The 13,748-nt window shown below is 43.9% G+C and overlaps 2 protein-coding genes across 2 annotated transcripts in view; one reads left to right on the forward strand and one right to left on the reverse strand.

Moving 5' to 3' along the window:
• ANXA13 (annexin A13) overlaps positions 1–13,748 on the reverse strand; it is a gene marked incomplete at its 5' end in the record, with an annotated part of 54,550 nt that overhangs the window by 34,404 nt on the left and 6,398 nt on the right. The window lies entirely within an intron of this gene.
• The window catches only part of FAM91A1 (family with sequence similarity 91 member A1), an 86,174-nt gene that overhangs the window by 356 nt on the left and 72,070 nt on the right, over positions 1–13,748 (forward strand). The gene's annotated exons all lie outside the window — the stretch shown is intronic.

The following is a 13,748-nucleotide window of genomic DNA, read 5'->3' on the forward strand; positions in this document are numbered from 1 at the left end:
ACAGGGACTAATACAGTGGGCCAATGTCCTGGAGTGCTGGTTCTCTGCTTTGTCATGAGACACAAGTCTATCTAGGGAATAGGTTTTGCCTGCCAGAAGCTATGAATTCTAGGATCTTACTACAGATTCATTTGGATCCCTGCCATCCACACAATGAGGTACATACATTTGTCAGTGGTATATTATGAGAACAAATAAGAACATAGTTTTGGGGTTTTAGTGCTCTTTGGGGAGAAAAAAGTCCTGTTTATATGCCGAGCCGTGTCCCATACTTCAGCCTTTGGTTTAATACATGTACTAATGTATCCACAGTTACCATGTCGATATCATTATTATTTATTATTTTTCTTTCAACAGACCTTCTTTGTTTTAACTTAAAGTTAATTTTTAAAAAGAGACTTTTATTAGCACTAAGCTGGAAAACCAGTGTTGCTTGCATAAGTAGAAGATAACTATAAAAATATACGTATTGCTATTAAAAATTTAAAGATGTGAGGCTAATCGCAGTTATGCAGCTAGTGACCTTGAGCACACCCAGAGTTTTCTCAGTTCCTTGCCTCCCTTTCCTCTGTGAGGCAGCACGTGTGCCTGTATTTCCCATCCTTCAGCAAAGACTGGTTTAAGTGCTAATTCCCGAACCTCCCCTGCTGGTCTCCCCCTCCTGTCATGTCCTTTGTCTCCTAGAGGGAGTGATGGTAAACCACATAGAGCATATGTTGCATTTATCTGCCTGACATCAGCTTTCCTTTGGGGAATGCCCCTTCCCCCATTTATGTGATCTCACAGAGTCATGAGACTGGAGCCCCGTGGTCCAGTCTCCGTCATCGTTGTGGGCACCTGCCCTGTCACTCTGGCAGTTGTGATTGGTTTAGGAGTGGAGATATGATCCACACCGTATCCATGAGTCTCTCCCTTGGCTAGTATAATGAGAGAGATATGTGTCTCCCCACTGGGCTCGAGAGACTGTGCATCTAGGGCTGTTGGCAACCATCTTGTCCACAACATAAAGAGGTGGAGAGGGCGGGAGGGAGAGAGAAGGAGAAACAGAAAGGGAATGACATGCTTAGATGCAGCAGTGCCTATTTCCTGTACTTCCCCAGCCTCATTAACTAACAAACTTCCCCTTTGGCTAAGTTAATATGAGTTGGATTTCTGCCCTGGCAACCCAAGTGTCCTAATAGACATGGTCTGGAGGAGGTCTTGGTTAACGGAGAATCATGGGCTCCTGAGCCAAAGGGTCTGCAGGGCCACCGATCATCTCACTGCCTTTTGAAACACAAGGGCCTGGTCCATCTTGAGGTATCTATTCCTGAAACAAGCTGGGAGGGGATCTGACAATTTTTTTGAACACCTGCCCTGTGCCATGTCGTTTCTAGACTTTTTTCATCACTCACAGGGAAGAGTAAGCATGAGTGGGCCACCTTCGAGTTAAGGAGACCTGGGCTCAGATGGGTGAGGGTTTTGTCTGAGGCCTTGCAGGAGGCAGAATTTTATCCAGCTCAGTTGACCAGCTGAAGCACATGCTCTACCTGGCCACCGCCCTCTCACATTCCAGTTATGTCAAAGGTCTTTGTGCTTAGGCAGAGGGGTGATATATCCCATTTTCCTTATCCAAAACTTTTGTGGGGTGTGGAAAGCTATGTGGTGTCTCTGAAGGCTTGCTGGCAGGACCAGCTACATAATTTGCAGAGCTCAGTGCAGAGTGAAAGTGCAGGGTCCCTTGCTCAGAAAGTAAGGAATTTTAACACAGTGATGCCACAGCATTAAACCCAACACAAAGCCCTTCTGAGCACAGGGCTCTCGGAGACTGTATAGGCTGTGCACCTAAGAGGCCCACCCGGCTTTTCCATCAAATTTTAGAGAAAGTGGAAGTTGCAATCTCAGAACTGAGTGTGTGGGGGTCTTTGCTTTTCATTGGAAGTATCTGGGAGGGCTTCAGAAGGAAGGCAGAACTGAACCAGAAACCTACTAACAGACTAACTGTTCTGGGGGTCCTGCTAGTCTCCTCAGGGCAGAGAATGTGGTGGGACACTGGCTATCAGTCCCACTTCACTGATAAATGGAAACACACAGGCTCTGCAACTGGCAGTGCAGGTTATGCCCTTCCTGAGGGCACCGAGGGCTGGGGTCACACCTGCCAACCAGAGCTGGCAGGGCTGCTTCCCCACTCAGGGGCACCTTTTCCTCTTTGTACAAAGAAGCTGTGTGGGTTTGTAGCAGCCAAGTGTAGGCTTGTCTGAGATCCCCTGGCCAAGCAATGGCTGGGTTGGAGCCAGGGCCAAACCAGGACTTTCTGATTCTGGCAGATATAAAATGACATTCCTGGCCCTCATCCCCTTCCTGTTTTAGTAAGATTGTCCCATGATCCAAATATCATAGAACTATAGGAGCTGAGAGATGGGAAAAGGACCCTTTGAACTTGTCCAGTTTGCTAAGCCAAGGTTAAAGGTTAGTCTGTGACCTTTGGCTTGGGGGGTGCAGTGGACAGGTGCTGATCCATGTGCTAGGAATGGACATGCTGCTGAGACTTAGATCTTTTTTTGCTTGGTGATAATGGCAGGTAGCAGTCTATGTCAGAGGTACTGCCAGCAGCAGGGCAGACTGAGGTCACTGGCCCCTGGCTCCTTGTAGGAACCACTGTTAGTCATGTTGGTCGTCCTTCCTAATCCACTGGAGAAGAGAACACAGTCTTGTTCCTTGTAACAGCAGGATACGTGGTGTTGGAGCCAAGGAACCATGTGATGTGATGATTTAAAAATGAGTGACACAGAGAGAGAGCTGCCTGGAATCTTCCCCTCTGTGCATCTGCGGCTGCCTCAACAATGGTCGCATTCATGAGGGATGCCAGTGTCCTGGCCAGGGTGTGCTGTGGCTCCTTCAGAGGAGCTGGGAAAGCACTTCTCTGGATGTCTAGGGCTGCATTCCACCCCATTGTCCATTGTTGGAAGGGCAGGCAGCTGGCTCTGGGGCTTCAGGCCAGCTTGCCAAGCAGGAGATTTAATTTGAAACCTGAAGCCACTGAGCAGAACTTCCACACGGAATGGGAATTTGAGTCAGGTCCAGAATGGGCGCCCTGGAGACTAGCACCTGGTCAAGTGCTTCCTGAGGTGGGGAGACTCCACTTGCCTTCCATCTTCAAGCCTGTAGAGGCAGAGCTACAGGCCTTGTTGTGTTTTGTTTGATTTTTAACATCATTTGCACAGACACCCAGGAAACAGTGACGGCGCAAGAAATTAGATGCCAATAACAATGGTTATGAAAGTCTGGGCTTGGAGCCTCTAGGAATTGTGCTTTGAATGTGGTTCTGTCCCTTAGCGACCATGGAAACCTGGGTCATTAACCTGCAGGCCACCATTTCCTCATCAGTAAAAGGGGTTTAGAGTCCACTTTTCAAGGGTTGAGGCTTAACATGGAATAACATTTCAAGAGCCAGGTTCATGGGGAGCTGTGTAAGTGTTAGTCCTTCCCTGGTTCTTTGGGCCACCTTATGGCTTTTTGTCTTATAATAATAATTACAAAACTTCATAAAGTGATATTTATGCAGGTTTCAATAAAATATATTTTAATTTGACAAGTTTGAAAGATATATAGATATATAATGATATATATTCACACACACACATATATATATTATATGTAGACAGATGTTTAATTTTGCACATTTTTAAAATATTTATTTTTTAGTTGTAATTGGACACAATACCTTTATTTCACTTATTTTTTTTTTAATGTGGAGCTGAGGATCGAACCCAGGATCTTGCATGTGCAAGGTGAGCGCTCTATTGCTGAGCCACAATCCCAGCCCCTAATTCTGCACATTTTGATTCAAGAAATTTGGAAGCTATCTAGATATGTTCCAAACTTTTTTTCTCTCTCTCTCTATATATATATATATTTTTTTCTATATCTCACAACACCCCAAACAATATCATATCATAGTTTATATTAGGTGAACACTGAAGATAGAGAAGTCAAATTTCAGAAAAAAAGCTTTTGAGTCAGGCTGAATCTGAATCCCGGCATGACTACTTATTAGCTGTGTGACCTTGGATAAGTTACCAAACTTTGGTAAATGGGGATAATAGTGCCTGCCTCATAAGGCTCTTGTGAGAATTTATATGAAGTCATTCATGCCAAACATCTAAAATGAAGCCTAGCAGAGCCTGTGCTTAATAAATGTATGATGGCAGATCAGAAATGAATTTTCTGGACTCTTTTAAACACACTTTGCTTGAGAAGTTTTATCTTGTAAAGGGCACCCTACAGGTCCATTTTTTCCTCTCACCTGTATTTTTTCTCTCATATTGCACCAGGGCAGTAAAGAGGTTAAAAATTCTGGCTGTGGAGTCTTTGGCCTGGAATGAAACCCCAACACCCCACATCCTTAGCTGTTTTACTCAACAAGTGTGAGAATTCACACCTCACAGGGCTCTGAAATTTGCTGGGCTACAATCCTGGGGAGGTGCTTGCCAGTCATCCCAGAATAACTGGAAATGGAAGTGAGTACTGTCTGCCCTACCAGAGGCACCCCCTGTTTGTACAGCTTGGACTTTCTGTCTTGAAGTTTCTTCCTTCTAGAAGGTATACATGCCACTTTCTGAGTCTCTGTGCTTATATCTAAAACAAGAGAGTGACCCATTGTTCTCGAGGAAGGACACACAGAAAATAAACTGAGATGCAATGATCCTAGGGAGCAGTGTCACCTGGGGGAGAAAGAATGCTGAAATACCTGCTCTGTGAAATTACCCAGAGGTCCCTGCTGCAGTATAATGGGTGCCCCAGAGGAAAGTAGACCCTTGCACCAAGTCCCTGATATCCCCGGCCAGAGGGCCAGAATGCAAGATAGAGACACCCAATCAAGGCCTTCGGTCCCAGTCAATTACCAGGGCAAGGAAGTCTTATCATTTATGAAGTGGGACATTCTAGAAAAATCTTCTTCCAGGTTGCAGCAAACTCTGGGGATGAAGTTCACGGAGTTGGCTGAGAGCAAAGGTTTATATATTGGTTTCTCTCTATATTATACGATAGCAAAGATTGTCTAGGACATAGCTTTAAGGGCACTCATGTCTGTCAATCCTCATGTCCTGATTTCCTATTTGGATGGCATCAATATTGGACACTAAGAATACAGTAGCTCATGAGTGACATAGGAATTCATTGAAAAATATGTTGCAAGCAAATTAAACGCTGCTCTGAATTCTTCCTTGCCCTGTCTTTCTTCTCCTCCTTCCTTCTTTCCCTCCTCGATCTTACTGTTTCTCTTGCCTCTTCTCTTTCTTCACAAACAGGTATTGAAGAGCTATTGTGCACCAAGCACTATCCTAAGTGATGGGGACACAACAATCCAGGAAGCACAGTCCTTGTCCTTGGGAAATAAGCAGATAAGTAGAGAAATAATGATTGCATTGTGATAAAGCAAGAACTTTGGGTGCAAATAACTGAGACAAGAAAGGAATTTTTGTGGGGGAGGGGACATTTGCTATGGTACTTGAAAGATAAGAAGGAGTTAAGCAAGCAAAAAGTAAAAAAGGGAGGGGTGGAGGTGAGAGAAGGAGATGGCTGGGAGGGACCCCCAGCATGATACTTCTGGCTCGTGTGCCCATGTGCTTACTGTACTATTGGGCTGCAAACAATTTTGCCTTAAATCTGAAGGTGACATTGGTCTATACTGCATAGACCTGAGGGTCCCATCTACTGTGTTCAACTATGCTTTGGCCCTTGCTGGGTGATGACTCTGGTGGGCTGACCCATCTCTCTGAGCCTTAGTTGTCTCATTTTTAAGGTGGAGACCCACCTGCTCCTGTTGGAGTGTGATGTTGAATGCGGTCGTGTTGGGGCTGGAGTAGCACCGTGCTGGATTTCAGCGAGCACTCAGTTGGCGGCACGTAGGGAGTTTGATGCCTAGTGACATAAGGATGTAAGGGTCATTTGTAAACTCTGAAGGATGATGAAAAGTGTAAGGGGAGTGGCACTTGGATTGTCTAATATTTCCAGTGCAGTTCCTCAGAAGTCCTGACTTGCTGAACTCTGCTCAGTAAATATTTGAAAGTGGTTGCCTGGTATCCAGACTCTGAGCCAAGAGGGCTCTTAGGAAGCGCTGGGGAGCGGAGGACATAGTGCTTGCTGTACACTGATCTACAGAGAGCTGCTGTTGGAGCTGACATGAAAGAGGAGGAGGCCAAGGAGATTAAAGAAAGGCCGGGATTAGAACCAGGCAGCATCTACCAAGCAGGAGCAAAGAGGAGGCAGGTGGAGGTTTTGCTGGCGCAGGCTTTGAGGTGCCCAAATTCTCCTCAGTGCTACCCGTGACCATGGCACTGTTTGTTTGGTCATGGCACCGCCAGCCAATGTAACAATTCTGCCAAAACTGCCTTGATAGATTTTTTTTTAAACGAAATTCATGAAAAATATCTAAACTACTTTATTAAGATAAACTTAGTATACAACAAACAGCATACATTTAGTGTATACAATTTGATCCATTTGGATAAATGCATCTACCCACAAAACCATCACCACAAACAAGATAATAGACACCCATTACCTTCCAAAGTTTCTATGTATCCCTTTGTATATCGTGTGTGGGGAGAGCACTCACCATGAGATCTACCCTCTTCACAAAACTTTTTTAAGGACACAGTAGTATCCTTGGCCAGAAACAACATGTTGTACAGAGTTTTCTAGAATAAATTCATCTAGCGTAATTGCAACTAAACAGCTATATCAACTGATCAACCCCACTTTTCTCCTCCCCTTGTTTTCTGGTCAACTCTGGCTACTCGTGTGAGTTTGGCTCTTTTAGGCTCCTGGTGTCAGAGGACCCCCGAAGTTTGTCCTTCTGTGACTGGCTCATTGTATTGAGCATGGTGTCCTCCAGGTTCATCCAGACGGACACCAGTGGCAGGATTTCTATCTGTTTGAAGGCTGAATAATATTCCATTATAAACTTGCTTTGTATAGAGTTTGGGGACAGTATAGAGTTGGGGACATGGAGGTCCCTCAAAGGGACTTCTTTGATATCACATGTGTTCCCCCCTCCTGCCTCAGGGATATCTACCTTTGACCAGGAATAGAGCTAATCTTTCCCTCTTATCTTTTCTGTTTTGCCATCTGGAAGGTGGGGATAGGAAGGTCTACCTCTCAGGTGTTGTCACGAGGAATGTATTCAGAGTACGTGGCCAAGGGCTTGGCACAGGGAGGCTCAGTGTCATTGCCAATGACTTCCTCTGTCTTCTCCTGTTTCCTGGTAAATGAGCCCCTTCCACAGTGCTTCATGTGGTGACTTCAACACCACAACAAACTCAAAATGACTGATCATAGAATTTTGCCTTATATTGGAAATCACTTTGTACTTAAGTAATGGCAGGGGCTAAGAGTCTAAAAGAGATTTATGGGGGGGAAAAAACCTTAAAATCATGAATGACAACAAGCTATAGAACACTTATTATATACCAGGCACCAGTCTAGACAATTTATGTATAATAATTCATTTAACCCTCACAACAACCCTATGAAGTATGTATTATAACCTGCGATTGTGCAGATAAGAAGATCAAGACACGGTGAGATTGATAACTTGCCCAAGGTCCTGTGGCCAATAAGTGGTGAAATGGGGAGTCTGGTCTACACAGCCTGGATCCAGAAACCCTACTACTGACTTCTCATCAACTTCTTATTAAATTGAATAATAGAAAAGCTCAGCATAACTCTTAGAAAGCTGGCCTTTTACAGAAACATCAGTTGAGACTTGAAACTTGTCCACTGGCTAGGGAAGACAAGAACCTCTTGTATAACTTTGGGATGTTTCTGCTGATGAGAAAATGGAAAACAAAATGAAAAATGAAGCTAGTTCCCACCATTTTCCAGGCAAAATGGACAGTCATCCTCCATGGACAGACTGTATGCCAGACACGCACAATTGTCAAATTCTGCTCCTGAGGTTCCTTCTAGTTTAAATGGAATATTATATTCTGCTTCTCATGAGTATACTGGGACTAATACCTACCCTACCCGTCAGAGTCTTCAGAAAATTAAACATGGTGACCAGAGAGTGCTGAGCAGGGAGTTTTCATTGTGATGACCCACAGCTGATTGGGGAGGAGCAGGTTTTCTGCTTTTCCATAGGCTCACAAGAGGAGAAGAGGGGCAGAGTGAGGAGGAGGAGATGAAACGATGGAGGAGGAGGAAATGTCCTTAGAGCTATTTCATGCTAAACCCGCCAGTTCCCCTTTGCTTGAAAAACTTTACCCTTAGAGTAAGGGAGGGATCCTAGGTAGAGTACTACCATGTTCCAGGTACACCAGGGGTGGAACTTTAGTAGAAGCATTTCCAAGACTGAAGTGGCGGAAGGCCAACAGGATGGCCACGGTATCTTACTTCCTTTGGGGGACTGATTTCTAGCCTGATAAATTGCCAAATGTTTTAATATGTAAATTGTCACTTGAATGACAGAATCTGTGCCTGGAGCCCCAAGCCCCTCCATGTTTTAAATACTTGGTCCGCACTGATTTCCTGGGCAAGTGTGGGGAGGTGTATTTACATAGGGGAAATGCGTTGAAGTCTCACCTTCATTCTGAAATGCTTCCTGAGCCCCTTGGGAAGAACTGAGGACTTTCTGTTAATGGAGTGCTAGAGTGAATGGATGAACTATTTGGTAGCCGAGCCTGAGGAGTTTTCTGGAATGTGGGAGTTTCTGTGCCAAAATTGGGGGCAGTTCTAGGTAAACCAGAATGGTTCACCCACCTACCTGGAGCTGACTTTGCAAGAGCATAAGAACATTCTGCACACCCTTTCCAAATTCTGGGTTCAGTGTGATCATGTTGTTGATTTGAAATCAGCCGCGGTGGCAGTATTTATACCTCAGAAATTGGTAAAGACCACCAATTAGTTTTTGTTTTCTCCCAAGAGAGCTGATGCAAGGCATTGTCTAACATGCTTTTCTCTTTGGTGCTTACATTCTTCTCCAGGGATTTCTATCTGACTCCCTTAAGATACGTTATTATCTCTCTCTCCCTGGACCATAGTCTCTCTCTCCCTGGACCATAACCCTCTTGGAGCAAGATTCATGTCACCTTTCATTTTCACAGCCCTAGTCCTAACACAGTGCCTGGCATGTTGTAGACCCAGGGTCAGTGTTTATACATTAATGGAGGACAGCTGAGCTCCATCCTGTCAGTCTAAGCATATGAGATTGGATAGCAAGGAACTCTTCTCTGTGTGTGCAAGCCATCTCTCTTTCCTCCCAGGAGAGGATGCATCACCTTCCTTTGTATATCATAGATACACTGCCTACCTTGCCTTTGCATCTTGCCATGGGGTCAGAGGCAACAGTTAGGGGCAGAGAAAGGGGACGGTTAGCAAGAATAAGTTCAAGCTATCTAGGATGATGAAGAGGAGAGATTGAAAAGAAGCAGTCACCTTAGCCAGAGTGCCAGAAAGGGGTCAATCAGACCCCACCTGGAGGAGCAACAGGTTTAGAACTTGGGGCTCTTAGAATTAATGACATATGGAGGGAAGAATGCACTCCTGGAAAAATGACCTGGCCAACAGAGAGATTAGTATCTTTTTAGTTCTGGTTGCACATAAGAATCATTTGGGATGCTTTAAAATATACAGATAGCTGAGTCCCATCCTGGTCCTATTGAGTCAGGACCTCTGAGGAATATACAAGGGGCATTGAAAAAACTCTCTAGACTGTTCTAACATATAGGTAGTACTGAGAGCCATTGGTCTAACAAAACCCTTTGGGAACTTTCCCTGTTGACGTCCCAATGAAGGTAAAAGATAAAAATGTACTGAGGGTTTACACAGGTAAGACTTATCTAAGATGCTAGATAAATACAAGAGGCACGTAACAGGATCTTAGGGTGGAAATTCAACCTAGGTTTTTCAAATAGGGTGACATGGAACCCTGAGGGCATTAAAGCCTATGGGCTGCCTGGAAAAAGGAATTCCTTATTAAATTCACTCCCAGTTCTTCTCATTACATCTTTGCCTGGCAATAGCAGCATCTCTCACTCTTCTCACCTACAGGATGGTAAATTGTATCAGTTTGTAATTTTTTTTAAAATAAAGCTTTATTGGAAAACAGCCAACTACTCATTCATTTATATGTGATCTGTGGCTACTTCCATACAATAATGGCAGAGTCGAGTATTTGTAGTAGTGGCTGTGTGACCCACAAGGCCTAAATTTTATTCTGTCATCTTCTGCTCTATCCCATGCAAACAACTGAACAGTTTTTTTTTTTTGTTGTTGTTCTTAAGACAAAGAACAAGTGATAGGATCTGAGCCTTTAGGTGGCAACATGAAATTTGCCAACATTTCCTTTGCTTTCCTTTACTTTGGTATGAACAGTCACTAGTTCCCCATTTATAGTGCTAATATAAACTTAACTTTTAATGTAAATTGATGTAGGTAAAAAAGTGAGAGGATTAAAATACAATAATTAATAGAACAATTAGTAGAACGGATGATGCATATATTTGGCAAAAAATCATGGAGGTCAGGCTTAAGTCTGAAATTCGGGAAACATTGAATCTATCTAATCCCTTCATTTTGCAGAAGTCTGGTTATTAAGTCAGCTGCACTGGGTCACCTACTTGCTTTAAAAATAAAATACTTGTTTATGGAAAAACCTAATTCCTGTCTCTCCTGGGGCAGAGATTTTTTTCAGAACAAAGAAAAAGATAATGTGGTGCCATCTATCAACAGGAGCCTTCTACAATTCTGTTGTAACATTGTTGCCACTTTGTAGTTTAGACATAGAATGCCCAACCAGATAATGTGGATTATTTTATAAGGGAGACAAAGAACTAATATGTAAATGAAAACTGGCAAAAGTATATAAGGCTATGCTCCTCCATGCTGAAGTTTCAGCATTTGGATAAGAATCCGCTGAGCCAGAGCTGGCATTAGTAAACACTGCTTCCTGCTGATAACCCTGGAGTCTTGTATCTCTATGTGAGTCTCCCAATGTTCTTTTGCCTCTGACTGGTTATTCATTTGGACTTTGAAGCTCACTAGTGTGAATAAAGTATTGTAAAAGACAATAATTAATAGAACAATTAGTTCTATTAATTAAAGTTCGTGGAATTCAGAGCCAAAAAATATCCTGGTGACATTTCCTCAGGCATGGTTAGTAGAGACTAATGTGCATTTTGAAGCAGAATCAAGGGGCCATTCACATTTTAAACATGACTCTTGGGTGATTAGTAACATATTGTTTTCATTAAGTTGATTGTTTCTTGGGTATGGTTCCTTAGGGCAAAAATATGGTGAAAAGTCTTGCTTTTTTGTTATTGGTCTTGTTTTAAATCAAAACCCACTTAAATGTTTGTATGAGCAAAAAGTAAAACTACCAAAAAAATCTACCAAATTTTTTTTAGTATACTCTGTTGGGTATATATAAGTAGTTTGTATCTAATAAGAATATTTTGTATTTCATGACATCATTATTGCTCTCAGTCAGCCTCATCATCTTAAGAGTAAAAGACAGTGGCTGTAACTCAGTGGTAGAGCACTTGCCAAACATGCATGAACACCAGAATTTAACACCTAGGACTGAAATGAAGGCAGGCAGGCAGGCAGGAGGAACACCTTTCTTCTACACTTGGGATCGCTTTTCACTGGCATTTTAGTACTTTTTGATGAAGATTTGTACAGTTAGGTCATTTTCCCAGAAAGATCAGCATCCCTGGGCTATATACTGTCTGGGTTATATATGTCAATGTGATTTTTACTATCAAAGCTGACTGTGGAATTGGACAGGAGCAAGGAAATCTGACCTTAAGCATTCTTTAACATCTAGTGCCTCAATGTGGTGACACCATTGTTCCTGCAGGCCATGATGAGGGACTCAGAAGGGCAAGCCACATAACAAGCCTGCAGTGCACTGAGCTCTGGTATGGGGACACCAAGTCGGGCAGCCTTTTGGGAGCAACTCCCAAGCAGAGGAGAGCTGAGCAGATCAAGGCCCGAGTGTTTCAGGCCAGCACTGCTCATCTAGGTGGGAAACCCTCAGCTCGAAGCCCAGGAGTCGGGTTCCCCAGTGTTCCCAAAGGAAGCCCTCCTAGTGCCCTGGCCATCAGACACTGGTGTGGGCTGACAGCCTTTGGGAGAAACGCTGCTACCTCGGCTGCTGCTTCCTTAACGGGAGAACAAGAGCCAACCTCCAGCAGCAGTTGGCTTCCCCCGGAGACAAGAGAGGGTATCAGTGTGAGGGAGTTCCAGGGTCTCAAGGGTGGAACGTGTGCTGCTGGTGGAGGCCCAGGGAGGTACAGACATGATGGAGACACCTCTGCCCCTCTGCCTTGCTTATCTCAGGTCTGGGTCTAAGGCAGTGGCTCTCAATCAACCAGGAGCAATTTCTCCTCCTAGGGCACAGTTGACAATGTCTGGAAACATTTTTGCTTGTCACAAATGGTGTTGGGATTGCTACTATTATACCTAATGACAAAAGCCAACGATTTTGCTAGACAACCTATGCCAAGACTGTCCCCTCACTACAAAGAATTATCCAGGCCCAGATGCCAATGGTGCCGAGGTCCTATGTGCCAAAGGTCTATAACGCTGGCCTAATGGTTGCCTCAATTCTGTCCACATGTTACTTTAAAAGGTGTCGAGGAGGCCGAGCTTCCAGTGGCCCATGGGTACAGTTAAGGGCAAGGCCTCCAGTCACCAAGAGGGAATTGCTGTGGTTACACAAGAAGGAAGATCACAAGTGGACCACGATGTCTCTCTTTAATTTTTTGTAAAGTAGCCCAGAGGACAAATCTGAAAGATGAGTAGGAGCAGGATAAGGCAACTAGGAGGAAGAATGTGATTTGAGATGAGACCAAAGCAAGAAGCCTGTCATCACCTCCCATTTCTAAGTCTGCGTCATGACTGCTGTGAGCATCCCAGCCTCTCTGAAAGGATGTCATGGCCATGTCACAGCTCTCATTTGAATCCTTTGAGGGCCCTTTAGTGCTGGGTTCGGCTGGAGAACTTGAAACTTCTGCTAGAGGTAGAATAACATTCGTTATCTAGAAACAAGATTTGTGTCCAGGGGAAAATGACAGTCTGCGTTGAGATTGTCACAGATTGTTTTGGGAGTGAGAGACCTCTGAAGAGTGTTTAACTTCCAGATATGCCACGTCTGATGTATTTCACTGACAAAAGTGTGCTTCAGGGTAAGGTGGTTGTGGAGAGATGGCGGCCATTCCTCAGCTGCGAGAGGCCGTGCCTTCGGGAGTCATAGAAAATGAAGCACGTTTCTCATTAAAGAGAAATGGCCCACTTCCTTCCTAGAGTGCCAAGGGCTCTCTTTTGCCAACTCAGTCGAGAGTATAAACGTGGGATTCATTATTTACAGAAAAAAAAAAGAGACTAGTATACTCTGGAATCCTCAAGGACCATTGATAAGTGGGCGGATGGAATTGAAAAGAGAAAATACCTGGGGCTGAAAAAGACCTCGTGGTATCAAATGTGCTGTGTAGTGAGATATAAGCAACTGTGTATGAACAAGTTCTGATTTGCAGAGAAGGAAATGAGGTGAAATAGCTAAATTTGCTTTGAGCAAATTCCTGTCTCAATCAATATTAAAACAATGAATGTTATTCTTTCCCCTGGTAAGAGAGTTTAAATATGCATTGGATCCAAATCCATGCATTCTTTCTTTAAAATTTGTTCTAACATTTCTCTCTCTCCTCATACTCACTGTAAACATCCAAGCCCCATCACCTGGAGGGCGAATAGTTTCACTTCCT

This window comes from Spermophilus citellus, assembly GCF_964194105.1.
Source record: "Spermophilus citellus genome assembly, chromosome: 14".
NCBI classification, from domain to species: Eukaryota; Metazoa; Chordata; class Mammalia; order Rodentia; family Sciuridae; genus Spermophilus; species Spermophilus citellus.